At 42.3% G+C, this 11,542-nt stretch overlaps 1 protein-coding gene across 3 annotated transcripts in view; it reads right to left on the bottom strand.

Annotated features, from left to right (window-relative positions):
* COLEC11 (collectin subfamily member 11) overlaps positions 1-7,778 on the bottom strand; it is a 41,666-nt gene extending 33,888 nt beyond the window's left edge. The window contains exon 1 of one of the 3 annotated variants that reach the window (XM_027787839.2): positions 7,562-7,778. The gene's annotated coding sequence lies outside the window, so the exon portion shown is untranslated. Of the gene's footprint in view, positions 1-6,781; positions 6,972-7,561 lie in introns of those variants that run through there. The other 2 variants (XM_005238145.3, XM_055810897.1) reach the window with 2 other exon arrangements.
* Positions 7,779-11,542: the final 3,764 nt, after the last annotated feature.

Here is an 11,542-nt window from a genome sequence, read left to right on the forward strand (position 1 = left end):
GCAAAACATTTCCCACAGCAGCTTTTATACATACCACGATACGCATATTCAAAATCCTTTGCCATGTACAACACACTGGTCTGCAAATATTTCAAAAAATTAAGAAAGAGTACAAGTGATTGCATGCAGGTTTGAGATGCTTTTGACAATCTCATTTTGAAAAAGAAACGTGAATTCAGAAACAATGTGTAGAACGCAATCTGCAAACAAGGGTGTTTACCTGAATTCACATAAACTGAAAGTGTTACTTCCTTTATCCATATACCACCATGCTTCTGCTACCAAAAGATTCTTGAGGATCACAACTCCCCTTGGGAATTTTTTGTTAAAGTCTTTCCATCTAACCAACTGCCCTGAGAGTATTCTTTATTTTAATAATGTACACTTCCAGGGAAGATTATAACCAGTTATGTTAAGTGGTAACTACTGGCATCTCCACCTGCTTTGGTACTCAGCAAATTCTCTAATAGCAGCAGATGCATCATTCACACAGCTAGAACATGACCGGAGGCCAGTTGCACACAAACTAAGAAGCTGTACATCAGCTAAGCAGTGATCCTTTGAACCTCAGCATGTACCTGTCCAGCATTGATAGGGCACTTAGAGGAACAAAAGCTAATGCTACCGCTTTGATTATGCGGCTACCAGTAAAAGAAAAGGCTTCAGAGGTGTTAAAGACTACACTGACCCTGCCGTGGCTGAAATCCCAGCATTGCCAGCTGATTTAAGCAAAGGAAGAATGAACAAAAAAAATGAGACTTGCCACAGTTACTCAGTGCTGCTAAAATGGTACAGAGCAATCAACTCTAAACACATCAGAAATTTCATATATCTGACACTGTAGGTGCAACATGCAATAACAACTTCCCTAAAATCAAGGAACAATGTGAATGCAATCACGTGCAAAATAAGCCTAAATAGGCAAATGCATGTTTAAATAGAGAGCTGCTTCGAAGACATAGTAAAAACTATGATGACCAGATGTGGCGGGTTGACCAAGCCTTTCTTTCCCAACAACTTTCCTCTCCTCAGCAGGGAGAAAATGAAGTAGAAAAAAACTCGTGGGTCAAGATAAAGACACTTCAATAAAGCCAAAGCAAAGACCATGCATGAAAGCAAAGAAACCCAAAAGATTTATTCTCTACTTCTCATCAGCAAGCAATGTCCAGCCACTTCCTGGGAAGCAGAGCTTCAATACCCATAGGAGTTGCACCAGAAGACTAGCATCATAATAATGAATGCTCCCTGCCCCCCGTCTCTTCTCTCTCAGCTTTTATTGCTCAGCATGATGTCATATGGTAGGGAATACCCCTTTGGTCAGTTTGGGTCAGCTGTTCTGGCTGTGTCCCTTCCCAAGATCTTGCCCATGCCCAGGCTGGTGGTGAGGGGGGAATGCTGGAGACACAGCCTTGGTGCTGTGCCAGCACTGCTCAGCAGCAGCCAAAACACTGGTGTGTGATCAACACCTTTCCAGCTACCAATACAAAGCACGGCACTGTGAGGGCTGCTATGGGGAAAATTATTTCAGCCAGATCCAATACACCAGCACCATTGACAAACATCTGACAGACCCTGGCATTAAGTGCCAAGAGATTTATTTTACATGGAAGGACACACACACACTGTTGTAGCTAACATGACAACATCCCTGGGCATATCAACTTGGTGTTGCTTTGCACAAGCTTGGCACGTACCATCCAGAAACTAAACTCACGATTTGCAAGATGTGGGATGCCCAGCTGGTCTCTCTTCAGATGGGAAGGTTTCAAGTCAACCATAAAACTGCCCCAGCATCTAAAGAAGAGTTTTTTTCCAACAGTGTACTAAGTTCCCGTTATACCTGTAGCACTACGGAAGTAGATGTAGCAGTGGGCATGGTCTGTGTAAAAATCAGTCATTTAAACACTTCTGGTATATAACCTATTTACCTACCCCCACAAAACTTGCAAAGATAATACAGTTGCCTCCAAATACGATGCACAGTGTAAACTTAAATGGTCCAACTTGAATAATTCTGGAGACGTGATATTCAAGGCATGAAGATATCTGGAAACTGGTAGAAATCAGCACATTCTGTCTAAGGGGAACAGCACAAGGACTTCTTCAGACAAATCAGGTCCCTCTTCGCTATTTCCTCAACAAAACAAGCAAAGATTATCTGTGAATGCTCTGTGAAGAAATACACCTTGTCCTTTCAAGGACTACCCTTGAAAATTCAAAAGAAATACGGTACTGGAAAAACTGTAATTCTTCCTTGAAGATTTAAGATTATGTTCAGAAATACTTAAATGAAGAAGACGTAAGGAAATAGCTATTTACACTGTCTAAGGATTTTAAACTAATTTTGAACTATTTAATTGTGAATTACTGTTATATGTTCATGCCTTTGTGAAGGTTTTATATAACATTTATAAAAAAGAAAGGTAAGCAGAGAGTGACTATAGAGTTTTTGGCACTCTGCAATTACATAGAAAGCAATTCTGACATGAAGGTATTAAGCAGTAATGGAAGAAAACCTTCAGTAAGGAGGTTTCTCAGCTGCAGCTCATAACATGGCTCTCGTTACACCATCACACCTCATCTCTGCATTGGCTTTAAACTGCAAGTTCATTGCACAACTAGAAACACTGCAAATGCATCTGTGAATGCTGCTGACAGATCCACCACCCTGGAGCCCCCGCAGCATGCATGAGCATGCTTGCTCCGCCACATTTCCTCAGTATCTGTTTCCTTCACGTTTCTTGTATGTAACTCCACTAACCAGCCAGCCATCAGAGACCTGTTTTCTCATTAATACCATTCTGACAAGAGGGTTGATTGACAGACACTTTTCTTTTCCTATGTAATAAGAACTTTTTGCCATTTCCTGTGCTAGGCCTTCACTACATTCTTGTCTGATGTTTTTATTTTGATTGGCTGCAGTTACCATGCCATCTAACACTGCCAGTTCCTTCACATATTAATTTTTTTTAAAGCTCTTTAGTTTAATTCCCAAAATTTAGAGGATCCCTTATAACTCGTCCTCTGATGATAATCATAAAATTCTACTTACATTAATAATGTCCTTAGAAAACCTACCATGCTTTCTTGTCTCCCTTTAACTCTGATAGAATCAACAGCTTTTGTACAAGATTCTCTTAAAGTGCTTGTGAAGCCTTTTAAAATGGATGTAAGTTATTTTTGTGCCTTCTTTAGTGAAGATGAACAACTAACAAACCCTTCAGCTTCTGTGCAGCACATTCTTTAGCCAACCAAGCATTACTTCATGCAAGCTTCATTGTCCAGACCTCACAGCACAGAAACGAGCAGACTGCCCCCAGCATTCAGACCAGATGGAGATAAAATCAACCCCTGATCCACAGTCTCTCATTAGGTCCATAGACTAAGGAGTTCACTGAAGACTAATAATTCCATGGTTATTATCAACAAGGTTCAATATCTACTGAAATCAGCATTATCACAGGGGAATTTGGAGGGATCCACAACTAACCCTGAAAATAACTCAAACTGAAAATCTTCAAGAGTGCTATCTGTTGGATTTCTTATTGTCATTATTTATGCTTATTCCAGTTAGCAAATCATACTAACAGGACCAAAAAAAAAACCCCCAAAAAAACCCCCAAAAAACCAAAACCATACAACAAAACCCCCAACAATCACAGAGTGAATCATGCTTATGACCAGACAAAGATGGGCACCAGGAACCTAAGCACAGCTATGGATATAGCTTCATTCTTCAAGGTCCCCACTCAAAAATTAGCCGGAGTTGAAGCAGTTTCTCTTTTCATTCTCTCTCCTTTGCTCCTGTTCCTCACCCAAACCCTCCAGATGAGAGCTGCTTAAGTCAACACTGGCAACACTACCACTGAATCTGTATCTGTGGTCTCTTCCCAAGTCCAAAGCATCCAAAACCATCTCCTAACAATTCAGCCACCTTGCAGTAGGAGGTGCCTGTGGTCCTGTTGGAAAACTTACTTAGGTGCCTATGCCTTCCTTACTGCACAGACCAGAGACCATGAACATCTTGCCTGAAGAGAGTGACATGACACTACTCTCCCACCTAGCCCATTTATGCCCAAAATAACACGTCCCAGCTCCTTCAGTCTCCTCTAAGCACACTGTAAGCATAAGGTTAACAAAAACCAGCCATTCCTTTCCAAAATGTGGTGGGGAGATGCCTCTCTCTTGCAGACTGGCTTCTTACAGGAGTGCTCACACCGAAGGAACAGACTTCCCTGGACTGTTTAGGCTTTCCCTTTTTTGTTTTCTAAAATCAAAGCGGTATTAACACTGGAAACTGTCTTGGGAGCTGCGGACACAGTCGTGGATGTTCAGTGGCCCCACTTCCAAATTGTTGTGTTAGTGACAAGGGCACCTTTCCAGCAGATGAGAGAGGCAGTGGGTTGAAGCAGTGCAATGAGCTGCATGTGGATCTCCCGCTTCCCAGGTAAGTGCTCCCAGCCAGTAGATTATTACATGACAGCTGGGTAGCAGCAGTCCATTTTTCAAAGAGAACTGCAGAAAACTTTTTTCAGAGCCAGTCTTCAAAGTCTCCGTGCCTGAAGGACCATTGGGCACCCACATTCAAGGCAAGGTTCCAGCATCTGGAACTCAAGTTCCTGTAAGCACTTGGCACCAAAGGTGGTGAATTTATCTACTCCCACATCCAGCAGAGGGAATCCCAGCACATCTCCCTCACAGGCATTTTCCAGATGGCTGCTGTGGCCATCACACTTTGCTGGCTGTGGCAAGTCGCTTTCTTCAGCGCTTAGCTCTCCTCCGTTTGCTCCATACAGCACATAAACATTGTGGATTCTTGGTCTGGAGCCAGGTATCTAACTTGCAGCACCATGAAACTGTTTATTCACCTCCATGTTTCATTCACATGCTTTATTCTTGGACTAGATGATCTTTCAAGGTCCCTTCGAACCCAAACTATTCTATGATTCAGTGTAGAAGAAAACCAATGTAAAACCTGAAACACCCCACCATCTGCCTCACTGCTCTGTTCTGGCCTCCAGGACACCCTATGGACCTCCTAATCAATTTTCTGATACAGTTTTGAGGAAGCAGCATCCAAACAGTGACAGCAGCTAAAGATCCTTGGATCCTAATAAAAGAGGGTCCACTGATGAAGAACTTGAGCAGACCAACTTCCATTCTCTTCTTGCCAACAGACATCTTATACAACTATAGGCAAATCACCCAGAACTGGATTTTTCTGAAGGGACACTTCAATGCATGAGATGAGACCTTGCTGGATTTCCAAAACCACCTCTTTCTAAAGCTTCAGGCTCCTACTAGGTTGTTTTCCACTTGACTGAAGAGTTTACCTAGCTCTTAAAATCCAGCCATACTCCCTTGCAGCTTTCAATCCCAAATATATAAAATTGAGCACATTTAGCATTGGCAGAAGCACTTAATAAAGCATTTTTAGATCTCCCCCTTGTACAGGTGTTTTCTTGGCTAGAAACATCAGAAGGCTTTAAGCATTCTACTGACATCTCTTGAGGGATCCCACTTTCGCAGCCCACGAACAGGACGCCCGGCAGCTCAGGTGCAAACCAGAAGGAAGCACTCGAATTTTAAGCTGCTGTACCAACCAGTAACCTGAGGGGCTTTCCCTACAGCTGATGTCTTACAAGCCCTGTCCCTGCCTCCTTCACTAGACTCGTTTCCCAAATTACATCCCAACACTCATCAAGGGAAAGGAAAACAGCAAGACCCTGGCCACACGGCCTTACGGGAAACGTGGTTCAGCTGTGAAGTCCAGCCAGCAGCAAAATGCAATGCAAAGCACAAGCTACGCTTCCCATGAGATACCATGAGAATATTTTTGGCTAAACACTTCTGGTTTTCAGCCAAAAATACTTTGACAACAGAACTAAAACTACCCCGGAAAACTGACACTTTTCTTTAAAAAGCTATTTTGCCAAAAGCCTTCCCACTTTAAATGGATTCTGGTTCAAGAGTTTTTGGAACGGCCCTAAAGATGGCTAAAGAAGAGCTTTAGAAACAATGTAGAATCACTCAAAAGTAATCAGAAAAAACGGCCTTCAACGTAATGTACAATTTGTAAATTACACTGTAGATTTCTGCCGCTTCCACAGTGCAATTCTCTGCTGGCTCTAGGACTACACCATGTCTGAATACCATTTTGACTATGGATTTAAGTTGTATATTCTCTTTCATGTATTAATTAAAACAATAACTTCACTTTAACAGATACATCTAAGAATTTTCTGAAAGACAGTCCAAACACTTAAAAGAAATACTTGTTAAGTCTTGTCTACAATATTTGCATACCTTATTTATGCTGCAACAGTAGCATAATAAAATTTTTTATATACGTCTAGCAATTCATCACAGATTAAAAGATCCCAATACCACCGTTATAAGCAACACCTTTAAATCAGTGGGGGTTTTATATCCTCTGATCACTATAATGCCTCAGATATTCATGAACACATAAACAATGTAACACAAAAGATCTCAGCTACAGAGAGGAAAACATGGGACAATAGGTTTTTTTACATTTGCTAAATTTTTAAAAACTTTAAATACCCAAGGATCAAAGTTGCAGTATTTCCAGTCCAGAGGCTCTTTCTATTTCACTATATGGCAAGTGAAATTAGGTATTTCAGCTGTCCGCAGTGGTTTGATTTTGCTAGAAAATTATCCCCCTCCTTAATCTCACTGCCTACATTGAGCACATACGTATGTATGCACAGAGGTCAGAATGGATACTCACAAGTCCCTTTATGAATCCTATTTTTCATACCTCATGACTGAAAAGGTGGCATGTGGCCTTCTGGTTACCGAAGTACAGCTTACTCTCATATTCCAGCTCATTTAGACCAAGATTTTATATCTTTACAGGCCCTTAATTTTCATCAAGCATTCCTGTACACTACAACTTCCAAGTTGATTTGGTTTTCACCGAGTTTGCTCTTCATTACCCAGTGGTGTAAATCCAGCCCTTACTGGATCTTCTGTCATCTGCTTCACTTCTGCAACGTCAGTCTTCACTCCCTGCTTTGCAGCTGTATTAAAAGTTCACTTTTTAAAGTAGAAAACAGCCAGCTGCTTAGGAATAAAAGTAGAAGGATGGAGAAAAGCACTTAACATTTCCAAAACTAAACTGATATTGACTCTCTGTTACCAGGAATTACAAACCATTAGTGAACTGCCCTGAGTTTCAACTGTAGGAAAAGTTATATATCATATAGTTTTGTCCTTCCCTGCTCAAAGGAAAACAAGCTCTTCCAATGGCAAATTTGTATTTTTTATGTTGTTTTAAACGATTTTTTGTATGTTTTAAACGCTCAATCTCCCCCACGCCCCCAAACAGGAATTCAGTGATCTAACCCACATGGGTACTTCTCAACAGAAAGGTCCAACATTATCTGAAAGAATCTAGCGAGCTCTTATTTCCCTTACCTTCCCCTACTACTTGGGGATCATCAATCATATTCTGTCACTTACAGGGCAGCCCCCTAACAAACATCCAGGCTTTTTCCTCTACATGCTTCCAAAGAGTGAAAATATAAAAGTCTCTTACCTTATGGTTGCTGAGAAAACGGGAACTGCAGAATGCTCTGTGCCTGCAGGGACACTGCACAGATGAACCTCATTGCTGCTGTTTACAGAAGTCTGACAGTTTTTAATTTGAAAAGAGGTTGTCTTTTGCTTTTCGACAGTTCAACAAATCAGACAAAACAGTTGCAAGTGTTATCTGTAAACAGCTTCCTGTTTGAAATAGATCAGCTGTCCTACAGGACAATAATTAGGAAAGAAGTGTGGGAAAGCTGAAGAGGTCCATGATGTAAGCTTTTTATTTTGGGAATGTACTTTTTTGGGAATGCACTCTTACTCTCCCCTCCTCCTCTCTAGCAGAGAACCCCTTTTTAACCATTTACATCTATCCAGCTCTAAGCCATGCATGCACACTGTCCCAGCACAGCACTTTCCTTGCTTTGCTTCAGTGGATATGAAATGCAGCACCAAATCTTAATGTGGATAATTAACACACTCTCCCCTTACTGAAATTCTCTCCATTCTTGCAGTTGGCTGTAGCATTCTTGACTTGAGTAAAACATGCAACGGTTTCAGAGCTGAGTCTCAACACTCCTCAACACTGTAAATGCCAAGTTACCCACATGGCATACTTCTTCACAAAATTTTGGAGTTTGAGTTTTTGGGTTTGGGTTGTATTTTTTAAACATTTTTTGATTACGCTTTCTATGTCAATGTGAAGGGGGGAAAAAGGAGACAGAAATCCTTCATGATAGCTTCCAAATAGCTGTACAATTCTGGTTTTCATCTTAAAGAGCTAGACTAGTTTGAGCCCTGGGTAAACCACAGTACTCCAGGTATCTTCAGATAGGAAAAAGACAGAGTCAGCCGATTGTGGGAGGTGGTATTTTGAGAACACCTCCCTCTGTTACAGCAGTTTATACTTCAACAGATAGTAACAGCTTCACTCTCGACTTCCAGGGCAAACACAGAGTACCACTTATGACTATACCAATTAATACCCTCTAATGAATACCTGCTATATTTGTAAGGCTGTAGCTCTGTTAAGCTTCAACAAAGAAGGTACCGGAATCACCTGCCCCCACCCCTGCTCGTGTCACTGTTCCCCTCTCCCAGTTTCTCCAGTTATGGTTTGAGGAATCATGCTGTAAGCCAAGTGCTCTGCAGGACAAAAGCCTGGGTAACTCCCACTACGTGACTTCTTACTGGAAGACTAGGATGGCAGCTGGAGCACTAGTGGGAGGTTCCTTTCCATCTTCCACAGTCCCAAGACCAGAAAAGTATCAGAACACCAAAAAGGTTTTAGACTGAGGCACTAGAGAAAGCTGTAATAGGACCACATGGGTGTTCACCTCCTTACCACCCTTCTGATCCACTCTTGGGGGAGGTAGGTCCACTCCATGGAGAATTTCATGGGGTGGGGGGTGGGGGTGTGTTTGCAATGCAAGCTGATGACACGCAGTAACTATGCACTCTTTTCCTGCATTGCTTATGTTATGTCCTCTCCCGCAGCAAACCTCTCCCTGGCACCAAGGTGTGCAGCCTCCACCCCCACCACAGCTCTGCACACGCTGAGCAGCTTTGCTGGCAATGACAGCAAAACCAGGGATTGCAGATAGCACAGCACTGCAGAGGCAGTGGTGCTGCATACTCAGGACTCCGTGTGGGCTACCTTCACAAAGGCAGACCTTTCCTAAATCCTCCTGTTTCCGTGTTGGGCTGGAACCCAGCTACCCTCCTCCATTGCTATAAACGCCTGCAATTTAACATACACCAAATGGTCACAAAATTTAAGAACTGATGATCACTTCAGTAAAAAAAAAGACAAAGTGGTGGAACATGAACATAAGGACCCCACAACTCCAATTTAAAGTTCAGTTTTATGCACACAAGCCCCGTTATTCAGTGGGAGCAGAAAGCAATTAGCAGGATTGGGCCCTTGCAGCACTCTGTTGACAGCAACTTGCCAAGAGAAATGTTTGATGTAAAGAATGCAGCAAAGTGACTGCAGTCCAAGCCTTTGAAGATCATATTACGATGGCAAAGGCAACGGCCATTTACATATATATCTACTCTCCCTGTAAACACAAGCAAATAACTTGGAGGCCAGCACCAGAAATCAAGGGAAAAACAGAGGCATTTCAGGGAAAGCTAGTAGAAAAGGTAGGATTAAATGCTGGGGAAGCAGAAGTGAAAAACAGACATAAATAACCAGAGTTCAAAACAAAGGGCAAACACTATAAATGCAGTGAAAATGCTTTCTGTAGGAAAGGGGAAAATAAGCAAGTATCTGGTTTCCTTTCAGCTATGAGAGAGAAAAGGGGGCAGACCACTTACAGAAAGGCATAAGCATCCTCGCCCACCCAGAAAGCCAACTGGAAGCTGTGTAGCTGCATTGGTGCATCATCTAAATCGGGCTGCTATGTGCAAACGGGGGGTACTGATGCATGCACTACACAGGAGCAGCTTAAGCCATCACAACAGATGTTGGCTATTAAGCTAAAGTTTTTCCTCATGTTAATATTCCTGTCTGAGAAACTGTAGCACTTCAAGAGGTGATTCACTAGTCTTTCAGCCACCCTTGTCAGATGGAGAGGGACAGCCTTCAGAGGCTAGGGTATACAGCAAGACACACCAGCTAGACCAGCCACCTCAGCTTGACACACAACCCAACATCCACCCAGCTTTTAGCTCAGGTTAAACACCATGTTGACACAACTATAGGTAAAAGTCTTGGATTGAAACCAACCAAAACCACATAGACAAAAACCAATTGATTTTAAAAGGACAAGAACAAGTCTTCTGTTAGAAAAAGAAAAAAATGTTTATGCATTTTAGGAGCCTTCAGGCAAATTTTTCTCCTCTTTCCATAATCAGTTGGCATTATCTTTGTGTCTGCTAAGAGGATTAAACATAATACCTATTTAAATTAAACACAATGGCTATTTTAAAATGTTGTTATGACAAGATGACAAGGCCCTAATTCTCCCCTTGGTTTCGTAAAACACGCAATGGTATCAGCAACATTCCCAATCAGATTTTCCCAGAGAATGAAAACTGCCAATACCCAAACTCCTTAGTAAATCAGTATGTGAGCTCAACTGCTGGAGCTCAGCTTGGCGTAGACCATCACAAATGCTGTTCCAGCTCCCGAGAGCAAGGGCTGCCTTGCTAAGGAGCCCTCAGGGGGCCTCCCAAGGCAAAGTCCTGAAAGAGACAAGGAGATTCAGCAGACTCACAACTCCTCCACGGTACAGATTTGCACACCAGCACTGCGAGTGCATCCCCTCCTCTGTCCTGAGGCAACGTAAGGATGTGTCCCATTCCCTTTGGCAACACCTAACAGTAATTGTTTAGGCATGAAAATAGGAAACAAATTTATTAAGCAAGATACTCCTGCCAAAAAACAGGCTGTAGGGCTGCCCCTGTGGAGATACCCATCTGAACCCCATTCCCTTAGCGCAGCTCCAGAGGGCAGGCAGCACCACTGCACTCCACAGGCAAGGAGACACCAGAAACTATCCTTCACCACCTCTTCTGGGCAATACACAAGATGTATGGTGGGCAAGGTCAGTGCAGAAACAGCAACATGGGTTTAACTTTGCAGTTGTGTAAAATCTGGCCTTCAGCTTCATTAGTTGTGTTGCACTAACGGGTTTTTGTATAAAATTTCTAAGCAGCCTTTGCTGCCGCAGCAGCACTTTTTCCTGTTACTCCCCATCTCTGAAACTGGAATCATCTTTTCAGTGCCTGGCTTTAATTCTATCTTTGCTGCTCCAGGGACAGATCAAAACTGAGCCAGACATGTCAGCACAATATCCAATAATGAAAAGCATTAGCTATTAATCATTTAGCAACATCTAGCAGTGACTGCTTGTTGCTAAGCTTAAGAATAATTTTCCTGAAAAAAAAAAACCAGTAACTGGAGGGTAGAGGAGGGTATACCTGAACTTGCAGACCGTAACAAATCCAACAAACTTTCTCCTCTTGATCACAAGACATAAAT

Source organism: Falco peregrinus, chromosome 7 (genome assembly GCF_023634155.1).
Source record: "Falco peregrinus isolate bFalPer1 chromosome 7, bFalPer1.pri, whole genome shotgun sequence".
NCBI lineage: Eukaryota > Metazoa > Chordata > Aves > Falconiformes > Falconidae > Falco > Falco peregrinus.